Genomic DNA, 12,044 nt, shown 5'->3' with positions numbered 1-12,044 from the left:
TCAAAATCATGAAGATTTTTCTCAATGTTTTCTTCTAAAAATTTACTTAAGAGTTACAGCTTTCACGTTTATCATCCATTTTGAGTTACCTTTTTAAAGGGCCTACTTCAGAGCTCCTGAGATCTACAAATGCATTTCCTGAGAAATACAAATGTATTAATTAAATCTAAGAGTCAACCTTGTCACCTCCTTGGCCTCAATCTTCATCCAATCAAGTCCTGTGCATTTTACTCTCTAAAAAAGGGCTCCTCTCTTCCACCAGTCTACCTTGCTCCAACTGTAAAGTTCCCCTGCCCCAACTCACACTCTACCTCCCATTCAGTGCCCTGTTCGCCACACCAAGCTCTGGTCCCTTGGAGATAAAGTTAAGTCTTTCCAAGTCAGCCTTCAGATTCCAGCCTGGAAATCATTGGCTGAATCCATCTCCGTCCTTCCTTCCCTTAACACAGGCTCTCTTAACACCATGCACCTCTCAGAAGACATTTTTACTATGCACAGATTTAAATTTTGTGTGTCTCCCTTTAACGTTTGCCTTCTCCACCAGTTCTAACGTCAAGACTCTGTTCCCACGTAGGGCTTCCAGTAACTCATACGAGGCCCAGCAGCCATAAGGAGCCTCAATGTGTACGTGATGAAGGAATAAATGAGTCAGGAACATGGAATAACAAAGGGACAGGTTGATGGCTGCGAAATACTAACATGCCCTTTTGCCAGCAGCGGCCGAAACCCTGCTGGAACCGGGGAGGAGAGAAGGCCTTCGACTGAAGGTAGGCACTAACAGGTGAGGGACCCGGAGCGACTGCCAAAAATTCGCTCAAACCTTGGCTCTCAGAAAGCCGGGCCAGGTCGGAGGAAGTCGATTCCCGGAGCCGTGGCGGTGAAGAGCGCACCTGGATCAGCCCGCGGGCCACCTGTCGCCGAGGAGCCCGCTGCCCAGCGACCGCGTGGGTGGGTGGGGCCACGCCTTCCGGAGGCCGTCCCCGCCTCCTCCTGCGGCGTGCGCGCGCCCGCCGCCACCCCGCGCGTGCGCCGCCGGCCGGGGCCGGAGGTTGTAGGTGGCGGCGGCCGGCGGGGCGCGCGCGCGCGCTCTCGCCTCCTAGCGCCGGTTCGCGCTCCCGCGCTGGGACTCTGGCGGCGGTAGCGGCGGCTGAGGCGGCCGCTGAGGCGGCGGTGGCTGAGGCGGCGGCGGCTGAGGCGGCGCGGGGGGAGGGCCGGGAGGGGGGTGGTCGGGGTGGGGGGGATGGGTCGGGCGCGGCGGCCGCAGCGGCAGGAGCCGGCGCTTGAGCGCGAGCGACGGCGCTGGAGGAGACGCCGGCTGCTCCTCCCCTCCCCACCGGTGAGTGAGTGCTCCCGCCCCGGACGCTGGAGGCGGCCAGGGCCCCCTTCTCGCCGGCCCTCCGCCCCGGGGCGGGGAGAATGGTGAGGTGGTGAGCGTGGCCAGGCGGCGCCGCCGACGCGGCCCGGGGCCTCCGGCTCGCGGCCTGGCGCGGCTCGGACCCTCGGTCGCCCCCGAGCGGGGCCGGAAGCCCCGGGGCCTAGGGCTCGACCCCCAGCATCCTGCCGGGCCTCTCTCCTCTCCCGGCGCGCTCCGCTGTCATTTTGACCCTGGAGGTTTCTTCTTCCCCAACCTCCTTGTTTCGCCCCCTTCTCCTCACCCCCTCCGGGGCCGCGGGGACCGAGGGGAGCGTGAGGATGGGGGCCCAGGGCCGAGGGACTGTTTGTCAGGGGGTCCTACGAACCGTCGTCGGTCGCCCTGGCGTCCCCAGAAGTTGGCCACTAGGACTCAGCCATTGCCACCTGAAACCAGTTTTTAGCACCTTTTGTTTTGATTTTCGAACTTGTCGTTTGGAGGGAGGAGGGAGCCGGCAGTTCTGCGAACGTGGAGAATAATAGGTGGTGCGCGGTAGGATCGGAGTCTGGGTTGGCTGGGCCCTAAGGTGTCTTTTATTAACCCTTGTAGAAAAGGAAAAGGGGCTCAGTGAATTGTCCCTTCCGTGAAGGGCCAGAGATCCGTTTGTAAGTTGCAGACTCCACAGCTTTTTCAGCTTAAGCAAAGGTGCGTGTAGTGCTTGTCCAGGGGTTCTTGTGGATCATTCCTAACATTGATCGTGAACATCCCCCCAGGTGAATCTGCAGCAGCTTCTTGAAGCACCCCACTTGAGCTACTGGTTAATTTCCTCCCTCTTCTTTGGCGACAGCTTACACATTAGTCGTGGAAGATTTTAGGCAATGCTTTTGCAGGCTGCCTTTTCATCCTCACTTGTCATAGAGGAAGGGAAGATGAACACACACATGTCCTAATCCAAAATGGTTGCTATAAGTCTGACATACTTATCGGAGGTACCTGTACCACAAGCGTCTCTGTGAAAGGTCTGAATTCCTAAGTCATTAAAAAGCAGGTAGCTGCTTTAAAACAAAGCAAAACTGATTTAAGCCTTCTGATCAAATGTATCTAACATTTGGGAGTTATTGACTTAAACCAGATCCTTGTCTTTGAAGTACATGTGTATAGAAATTGTTGCAAACCCTGGAAGGAGAGAACCTTATGGAAACGTTAAGGACAAGGTTCCTCCAGGAGGTAGATAGCATTCCCCCCCCCCACCCCAACTTGTAGATTAGAGGAGTGTGGCTCCGATAATGAGTAGGTGGTAGTTTTACTAGTGTCATGTAACAAATGATGCTTATAGGTGGGATTTTAATGCGACAATTCCTTGTCCTCTACCGACAGAGTTGGCTTGTATTTTTTTTTGAAATCTCACACCCACTCTCTGGCTAGTATAGAAAGATTAAAAAGCTGCTTCTGGTCTGTGGGCGGTAACCTTTTCATTTCTGAGGAGTTTTCAGCTGCTTGCAGAATAGATTGCTGATCAGCAGAATAGGGAGGAATCAGATATTAAAAATTCATTAGCACATGATCTAGATCTGTTAAAATTATGAGCACTTATTAAGATTTAGCATGGTGTGGGTGCTGTGTACTGTGTATAGGAAATGAGATTTCTCAGCATAATTTGCATCTTAAGGTAAACAGAAGTACAGTCAGCTGACAGTGTTCTGACCCCTTACAGTAGATGAGAAAATCTTGTATGAGCACAGAAAACCCTGTACAATTTGGTGAAGAAACCCAGTGACCTGCAGTAATTGATGACTACCATTACTTTAAACTCTTTGCTCATCTCTACTAGAATATTTCCCTTTTTCTGATGCTTGTTATGTATGTTACTGTTTCAGTTGCTCAGTCATGTCCAACTCTTTGTGACCCCATGGACTGCAGCACACCAGGCTTCCCTGTCCATCACCAATTCCCGGAGCTTGTTCAAACTCATGTCCATTAAGTCAGTGATGCCACCCAACCATCTCACCCTCTGTCATCCCCTTCTCCTCCTGCCTTCAATCTTTCCCAGCATCAGGGTCTTTTCTAATGAGTTGGCTCTTCGCATCAACTGGCCAGAGTATTGGAGCTTCAGCTTCAGCATCAGTTCTTATAGTGAATATTCAGGGTTAATTTCCTTTAGGATTGACTGGTTTGATCTCCTTGTTGTTCAAAGGACTCTCAAGAGTCTTATCCAAGACCACAGTTTGAAAGTGTCAATTCTTTGGCGCTCAGCCTTCTTTATGGTCCAGCCCTCACATCCGTACATGACTATAATGGCTGAAGGCTTAAGTTTGAACTCTTCAGAGTGTCATTTATGGATCACTTATTAATTTATTGGGAAGCCGCCCTGGCTCAGCGGTAAGGAATCCATCTGCAGTGCTGGAAACACGGGAGACAGTTTGATCCCTGGGTCGAGGACATCCCCTGGAGGAGGAAATGGCAACTCATTCCAGTATTCTTGCTCGGAGAATCCCATAGACAGAAGAGCCTGTTGAGCTACAGTCCAAGGGGTCAGGATGGGTTGGTTACGACTGAGTGACTGAACACACACACACTTGTTAATTTATTATTCAAGTATTTATTGAGCACTTAATTTGTTCCAGGATTGTTTCTAGGTGGGTACTGGGCTACAGTGTGGGGGAAGTTCTGCCTTCATTGAAACTGATTTTGTGTATGTGAGAATGAGGTTAGCAAATAAGCAAATAGAGGTAATGCTACAAATCAGTGATTAGCAAACTTTCTAAAGGACCAGAAACGAAATATTTTAGGCTTTACGCACCATGCAGTCTCTGTTGCAGCTACTTAGCTCTCTTGTTTAAGTACAAAAGCAGCCACAGACAGTACAGTACAGAAACAAGTGTGTCCATCTTCTAATTAAACTTAGGATGCGGAAATTTTAATTTCATTCAGTTTTCCTGTATCACAAAATAATTGAATTCTACTTGTTGATTTTTTTTTTTTCCCTTCACCTTTTGAAAATCTAAAAACCATTCTCAGTTCATAGGCCATATAAAAACATGGGACAAGCTGGATTTGATCTGTGGCCTGACATTTTATAGAAAAAGTTTACTGACTTCTAAATAGCGTGAACCATGAAGAAAATAAAACAAGTCGATCTGATAAGCCAGTGCCTGGCGGTGTTGATGGGGGAGGCATCATTGAGAAGATATTTGAGCTGTGGCCTGTCATTGAGATGGAAGAGCTTCCTTGGCAGATGAAATAGCAAGGACAAACACTTGCAGGTAGAAGCGAGCTTCTGGCTTTTTGCCTCAGTGGTAAAGAATCCACCTGCTAATGCAGGAGACTCAAGAGATACAGGTTTGATCCCTGGGTCTTGAATATCCCCTGGAGCAGGGAATGGCAACCCACTCCAGTATTCTTGTCTGGAAAAATCCCATGGACGGGAGCCTGGCAGGCTGCAACCCACGGGGTCAGAAAAGAATTGGACACGACTGAACATGCACGCAGGGCTGTGGTCCCCAGCATTGACTTCACATACTGTGTCATTCTTGCCTTGATGTCTTTTTTTCACTTTGTCCTTCTCAACTACTTGGCGCTCCTGACAGGTTTTTACAGTCTACGTGTTATAGAATCGAAGACCTGGAAGAGATCTTAGCTGCTTACCCAATTGCTCTCTTCTCAGATGTTCTCAGTGATTTTTCAGCCTCTATTTGAACTCCTCTGATGACTGAAAATTCATTCCTGTGAGGTAGCCCAGACCGTTTTTCAACTGCTCTGATTGTTGTCAGAATACCCTTCATGTTGTGGTGGGACTCGGCCTCTCCGCCTCCTTTCCCTGAGGCTGCCTTCCCGTGCCCACGGAGGAAGCCTGCAATGGGGGCTGCACCTCGTCTCCAGGATTCGGTTCTGAAGTCAGTGCTTGAGACAAACATTACATAAGATGAAGACTGTGCTTGAAAATCCCTTAAATTATTTTAAAAGCATAGTGTGCATGTTTGTGCATATATAATCATGTTTAATTCTTAAGCGTTTTTCAGACCGGGAGCCACTAAGCTTGACTGAAGGAAGGAACAAGAGGAAAAAAAAAAATTATTACATTGATATGTAGGCCTTCAGAAAATTTTTCGCCTTTTAAGAACTATCACAGCCTTATCAGACAGTGAATTTTAATGTGTTCCTACTTTGTTGCAGGGTTAATTTTATTGTATTTATGCATTATGCCTTTTAATGTATAAATTTAAGCCTCTTAAATGGATAAATGCAAAACATTAATAAATGTTTACAGATATGTTGTGCATATTAAATGATACGTAAGTGGTCAGTAAATGTTTGCAGGATTTGAATCTGAATTTTGGCTTCATTGGGCTCACATGCACACTGTCCTTTGGAAAGTTGTAGAGAAGAACTTGGCCACCTGCTTCCTGTCTTTCCAAACTGGCATTTCCTGTTGTGGCTCTGCAGAGCAGCTGTCACTCCCTGTGTCCTTGAGTGTTGGTCACATTTTCCCAGAGGTCAGCTTTTAAGTTAAATGGGCATATGACGTAACTCTGTTAGTTCTGCCCCGTGACCTTAGGGCTGAATCCTCTCATTTCTTTTTGTTGTTGTTTAGTCGCTAGGTCATGTCTGACTCTGCGACCCCATGGACTGTAGCCTGCCAGGTTCCTCTGTCCATGGGATTTTCCAGGCAAGAGTACTTGGGTGGGTTGCCATTTCTTCTCCAGGGAATCGAATCTGTGTCTCCTGCATTGGCAGGTGAATTCTTTACCACTGAGCCACTTGGCAAGCCCTTCATTTCTTTTCGTTTTTCCTTATTCACCCTTCTGGTTCTTATAAGTGTCCCAGTCATTGTTCATTTTTTTGCTTTGGGACCTTGAAGTCTGTTTTAAGGTGTAAACTCAGGTTTTACCTCCTTGATAAAGCCTTCCCGTATAATTCTAGAGCTACATTCCTAAACATTGATACTTTTATCTGTATTTCTCAATATTATTTTTGTATTTTATACTTCTTTCATGAGCATATATCTTACCTCACAATGAGACAGCAAGCTTCTTGAGAGCCAAGACCATATAAAATGTTTACAACTTCCTAAAAATAAAAACTTTAAAAGTCAACATTTTATTTAGAACAGTGTTAGATTTAGTGAATTATTGGGAAGATAGTAGAGAGTTGCTGTCCCATACCCAGTATCCCCTATTATTAACATCTTGGATTAGTGTGTTACGCTTGCACAATTAATGAATCGGTATTGGTACATCATTACTAAGTCTATACTTTATTCGGAGGTCCGCAGCGTTTTCCTTCATGTCCTTTTTTGTTTTCCAGGATCCCATTCAGGATGGCGCATTACGTTCAATAGTCATGTCTCCTTGGCCCCTCTTGATCGAGGCAATATGTCAGACTTCCCTTGTTTTTAATGGCCTTGGCAATTTTGAAGATAACTGATCAGGTATTTTCATAGAATATCCTTCAACCAGACATTTGTCTGATGTTTTTCTAATAGTAGGTTAATGTAATACAACTTTGGAAGGAAGATCACAGAGGTAAAGCGCCTTTCTCATCGCACATCAAGAGTACATACTGCTGACGTGACTCTGTCAGTGATGTTGTTAACCTCGGTCACTTAACTGGTGCTAGTGTCTGTTTTCTCCACTGTAAAGCTACCCTTTTGTTCCTCTCTTTCTGTACTGTGCTCTGGAAGAGAGTCACTAGGCGTAGCCCACACTAAATGAGTGATGAGTTACGCTTTACCTCCTTTGAAGTGGAGTACCTACATAAATTTCATTGCTCAAATTGTTCAGCTCTGGCCATTTGTAGCTCTTTCAGTTGGCTTTCTGTATCCCTTTCCTTTGACATACTCCCTTGGCTATGTGTGTGTGTGAATACTTTCTTTCTGGCAACATAAAATGCTTCAGGTTCATCTTTTATGTAATGCCTCAGTTGTATGGTCATTCTTCTAAGGCACTGTAGTTCCTTTTATGGGGAAATGGTATTAGAAACCAAGATCTGAGTGCCGGATTGGCTGGTTGCTGTCAGAGTGTTGTTGCTTCTGCGCACTCTGAGTGAGAGAGCCAGGAGATGAGTGTATATATAAAGTTGTGTATATACACATATCTTTAAATATTTCTGTATGTAACTATTCTTAACCTCAACATGAATTTACACTACCTTAAAGTTCTAGGGGTTTAAGGGGAGGGAGGAGGAGGGGGGTTTAGGATGGGGGACACATGTTCACCATGGCTGATTCATGTCAATGTATGGCAAAAACCGCTACAATATTGTAAAGTAATTAGCCTCCAATTAAAATAAATTGATTAATTAAAAAAAAAGGCCGTGGCAAACCAGAAGGAGAGAGATACACAGAAAGGGTTGATCATGCTCCATTGGACATGGAAAAATATTTGAATTTCACTATAAAAAGAATGGAAAGCCATTAAATGTTTTTTAAATTAAAGAAAAAGTTTTATGGGTTTTGACAAATGTTTGATATCTTTTATTCACCATTACACTGTCATATAGAGTAGTTTCACTGCTCTGAAAAACTTGAGCCTCAGCTATTTGACTTCCCGCCTCACCAGACCCTGACAATCACTGATCTATTCACTGTCTCTGTTCTTTTCTAGAATGTTCGTATATTGAATTTTTAAAAAGCAGTTTTGAAAGATTTTTATGAACACAGCATTTTGTTAAGTAGTGGGAGCTCAGTTCAGTTTCAGTTCAGTTCAGTTCAGTCACTCAGTTGTGTCGGACTCTTTGCGACCCCATGAATCGCAGCACGCCAGGCCTCCCTGTCCATCACCAACTCCCGGAGTTCACTCAGACTCATGCCCATTGAGTCAGTGATGCCATCCAGCCATCTCATCCTCTGTTGTCCCCTTCTCCTCCTGCCCCCAATCCCTCCCAGCATCAGAGTCTTTTCCAGTGAGTCAGCTCTTTGAATGAGGTGGCCAAAGTATTGGAGTTTCAGCTTCAGCATCATTCCCTCCAAAGAAATCCCAGGGCCAATCTCTTTGAGAAAGGACTGGTTGGATCTCCTTGCAGTCCAAGGGACTCTCAAGAGTCTTCTTCAACACCACCGTTCAAAAGCATCAATTCTTCGTCGCTCAGCTTTCTTCACAGTCCAACTCTCACATCCATACATGACCACTGGAAAAACCATAGCCTTGACTCAACAGACCTTAGTTGGCAAAGTAACGTCTCTGCTTTTGAATATGCTATCTAGGTTGGTCATAACTTTCCTTCCAAGGAATAAGCGTCTTTTAATTTCATGGCTGCAGTCACCATCTGCAGTGATTTTGGAGCAGTTCAGTTTAGTCACTCAGTTGTGTCCGACTCTTTGTAACCCCATGGACTGCAGCCTGCCAGGCCTCCCTGTCCATCAGCAACTCCTGGAGCTTGCTCAAATGCTCGTCCCGAGTTGGTGATGCCTTCCAACCAGCTCATCCTCTGTCACCCCTTTCTCCTCCCACCTTCAATCTTTCTCAGCAACAGGGTCTTTTCCAATGAGTCAGTTCTTTGCATCAGGTTGCCAAAGTGTTGGAATTTCAGCTTCAGCATCAGTCCTTCAATGAATATTCAGGACTTATCTCCTTTAGGATTGACTGGTTGGATCTCCTTGCAGTCCAAGGGACTCTCAAGAGTCTTTTCCAGCACCACAGTTCAAAAGCATCAGTTCTTCGGTGCTCAGCATGCTTTAAAGTCCAACTCTCACATCCATACATGACTTCTGGAAAAACCATAGCTTTGACTAGACAGACCTTTGTTGGCAAAGTAATACCTCTGCTTTTTAATATGCTGTCTAGGTTGGTCATAGCTTTTCTTCCAAGGAACAAGCATCTTTTAATTTCATGGCTGCAGTCACCATCTGCAGTGATTTTGGAACCCAAGAAAATAAAGTCTCTCACTGTTTCCACAGTTTTCCCATCTATTTGCCATGAAGTGAAGGGACCACTTGTTTTCTGAATGTTCAGTTTTAAGCCAACTTTTTCACTCTTGTTTTTCACTTTCATCAAGAGACTCTTTAGTTCTTCTTCACTTTCTACCATAAGGGTGCTGTCATCTGTGTATCTGAGGTTATTGATATTTCTCCCAGCGGTCTTGATTCCACCTTGTGCTTCATCCAGCCTGGCATTTCACATGATGTACTCTGCATATAAGTTAAATAATCCGAGTGACAATATACAGCTTTGATATACTCGTTTCCCAGTTTGGAACCAGTCTGTTGTTCCATGTCCAGTTCTAACTGTTGCTTCTTGACCTGCATACAGATTTCTCAAGAGGCAGGTAAGGTGGTATAGGTACTAAATAACAATTAGAAACACTTTTTTTTTTCTATTAAGTAAAATTCATATAACATAAAATCCATCATTTTCACCACTTAAAATGTGTGGTTCAGAGACTTTTAGCATGTTCACAAAGTTGTGCACCCACTGGCACCACTACTGTCCAGTTCCAGAAGATTTTCATCACTGCAAGATGAAACCTCGTATCCATTAAGCAGTTCCTTTCCTCATGCTCTGGCAATCACTGGTCTGATTTATGTCCCTATGGATTTGCCTGTTCTGTACATTTCATTTAAATGAAGTCAGATAATATATGGCCTTTTGTTTCTGGCTTCTTTTACTTGATGTTTTTAAGGTTGATCCATGTTGTAGCATGTTTCAGTATTTATGTCTTTCTTGTAGCTGAGTCATGATTCATTGTATGCATATACCACATCTTGTTGAATCATTCGTCAGTGATGGACATTGGTGTTGTTTTCACTTTTTGACTGTTATGAATCATGCTGCAGGGAACATTCATGTATAAGTTTTTTGTTTGAACATATGTTTTAAAATCTCTTAGGCTTATAACCAATATATTTCTTTTGATAAACTTTACTTTTATAATAAGAGGCAGGGTACTTGATGGCTTACTTGTGGTAAAGTGCTGAAAGAATGATACTTTTCTCTTGGCATGATATTCATCATTGAATACTGAAATCACTTAATTTTTCTGCTGTCTTCGCACAGTAAAGAAAGTTGGTCCTGATAGGGTGACATTAGTAGCTTTCCCTTTGAATTCTATTAAGAGGAATTTCCTGAATTATGTTGTGTACCATTTAGTCTTTCAGAGAGTGAGATTCACTCACTGTGAAGTTTTATTATAAGATCTGCCCGTAGTCTCGAGGAATCTCTGAATGTATGAATTGTGTTTAACATTTTGTATTTAGAGGGATAGTAGGCAGGATTCCCATTCTATAATCTATTTGGCATCAATGATTTTACAGAGGTTTTATTCTTACTAACCACATTCCCTCTGAGGTTTGGACTATGATAGAGTGGCATTAAATATTAGTGTTTTCTTTTTCCTGTTCCAGCCTTGAAGCTTTATTTTGCTCTTACTGCTTTGACAAATTAATTTTCCTCAAGAAGACCTGGCAAATGTTTTCTTCTTCTAGAAAGTTTAGAGTAACCTGACCAATTTATTTAAAAGCTAATGTTGTTTTTCAGACTTATTGAAAGCGAGAAACATTCTTTGCTATCTTTGTAGTGTCTAAGTGACTTTGGGATTCCCTGGAGATGATGGGAAATAGATAAATTATGTATTAACTGCCATCATAATTTAGTCCAAGAAATTCTTTTCAGGCAGGCACTTTAAAAGAGTTTGTGTATAGAACACTGGACTAGAACCAAGAATATTTTAATTTCACATCCTTAAAAGACTCACTACTACTGGACAAATAGCTTGTACCTTGAGACTTCTTTTTGTAAAAATGATAATATTGACTCTCTAGTTTACAGGAATGTGTGACGGGAAATGAGTTCTGTTAATCAAGGTTCTTTATTTTGGAAGATATGTGTGTTATATGTATCTTTTTAGTATTTTTTCTTTATTTTAATAAGTGGGTGAATCGGCTATCTGATTATAATAAAAGCCTCTGTCCAGTACTGTATGTGTATTCTATTTACCATTTCCAGTGCTCTTTTTTCTGTGTAGTTCTAGACTTCTACCTGGTATGTTTTCCTTCTGAAAGAAGGACTTCTTTTAACATTTCTTGTAGTTCAGATTTGCTGGTGATGGATCCTTTCATGGATTTTTGTCTGTTTGAAGAAGTCTTTAACGTGCCTTGGTTTATCGAGGCTGTTTTCTCTGGGCCTAGAATTCCAGGTTGACAGTCTGTTTTTGTTTTTGTTTTTTTTTTAACACTTTAGAAATATTTCTTCACTTCCACATCAGCTTTGCTTTCCTTTCAGACCTAAATATGTATTGTTCGCAAGATTATTCTATATTTTCTGCTGACATAGACATCTGCGTTGGTAGTTCTACAGTATTTATAAAGTTAGCAGAGTGCTTTGGTGTCTTTGGCAGACTAATATTATTTGCCTGTGTTTAGTTGTATGATATGACCATCATCTTGAGATAGAAAATGTGAAATAGATTTTTATATTTTCTTTACTGCTTATTTATTATTGATCAGAGAGCTGGATTGATGCTGTTATTGATAATCCCAGATAGAAAGCATGAAATAGATTTTTATATTTTCTTTACTGCTTATTTATTATTGACCAGAGAGCTGGATTGCTGCTGTTTTTGATAACCCCAGCCTGGATGGGCTAGGTCACTTGTATTTATCTCCATGTGATCTTCTGATACACATTTTATCAACTTGAAAAATCTTGCAGACTAACAACTGGTAATTGTTTGCTAGCCAGACACTTGCATTCAGTAGTAA

The 12,044-nt window shown here is 43.4% G+C and overlaps 1 protein-coding gene across 4 annotated transcripts in view; it reads left to right on the top strand.

The window, feature by feature from the left end:
* Nucleotides 1–1,243: 1,243 nt before the first annotated feature.
* Nucleotides 1,244–12,044, top strand: part of TMCC1 (transmembrane and coiled-coil domain family 1) — a 156,483-nt gene continuing 145,682 nt past the window's right edge. For 3 of the 4 annotated variants that reach the window (XM_052640922.1, XM_052640935.1, XM_052640943.1), the window contains exons 1-2: nucleotides 1,259–1,336; nucleotides 6,656–6,779. The gene's annotated coding sequence lies outside the window, so the exon portion shown is untranslated. Of the gene's footprint in view, nucleotides 1,337–6,655; nucleotides 6,780–12,044 lie in introns of all 4 variants that reach the window. The other variant, XM_052640928.1, reaches the window with a different exon arrangement.

This window comes from Budorcas taxicolor, chromosome 1 (genome assembly GCF_023091745.1).
Source record: "Budorcas taxicolor isolate Tak-1 chromosome 1, Takin1.1, whole genome shotgun sequence".
In the NCBI taxonomy this organism is placed as follows: domain Eukaryota; kingdom Metazoa; phylum Chordata; class Mammalia; order Artiodactyla; family Bovidae; genus Budorcas; species Budorcas taxicolor.
This window is presented reverse-complemented; position numbering and strand designations above follow the sequence as displayed.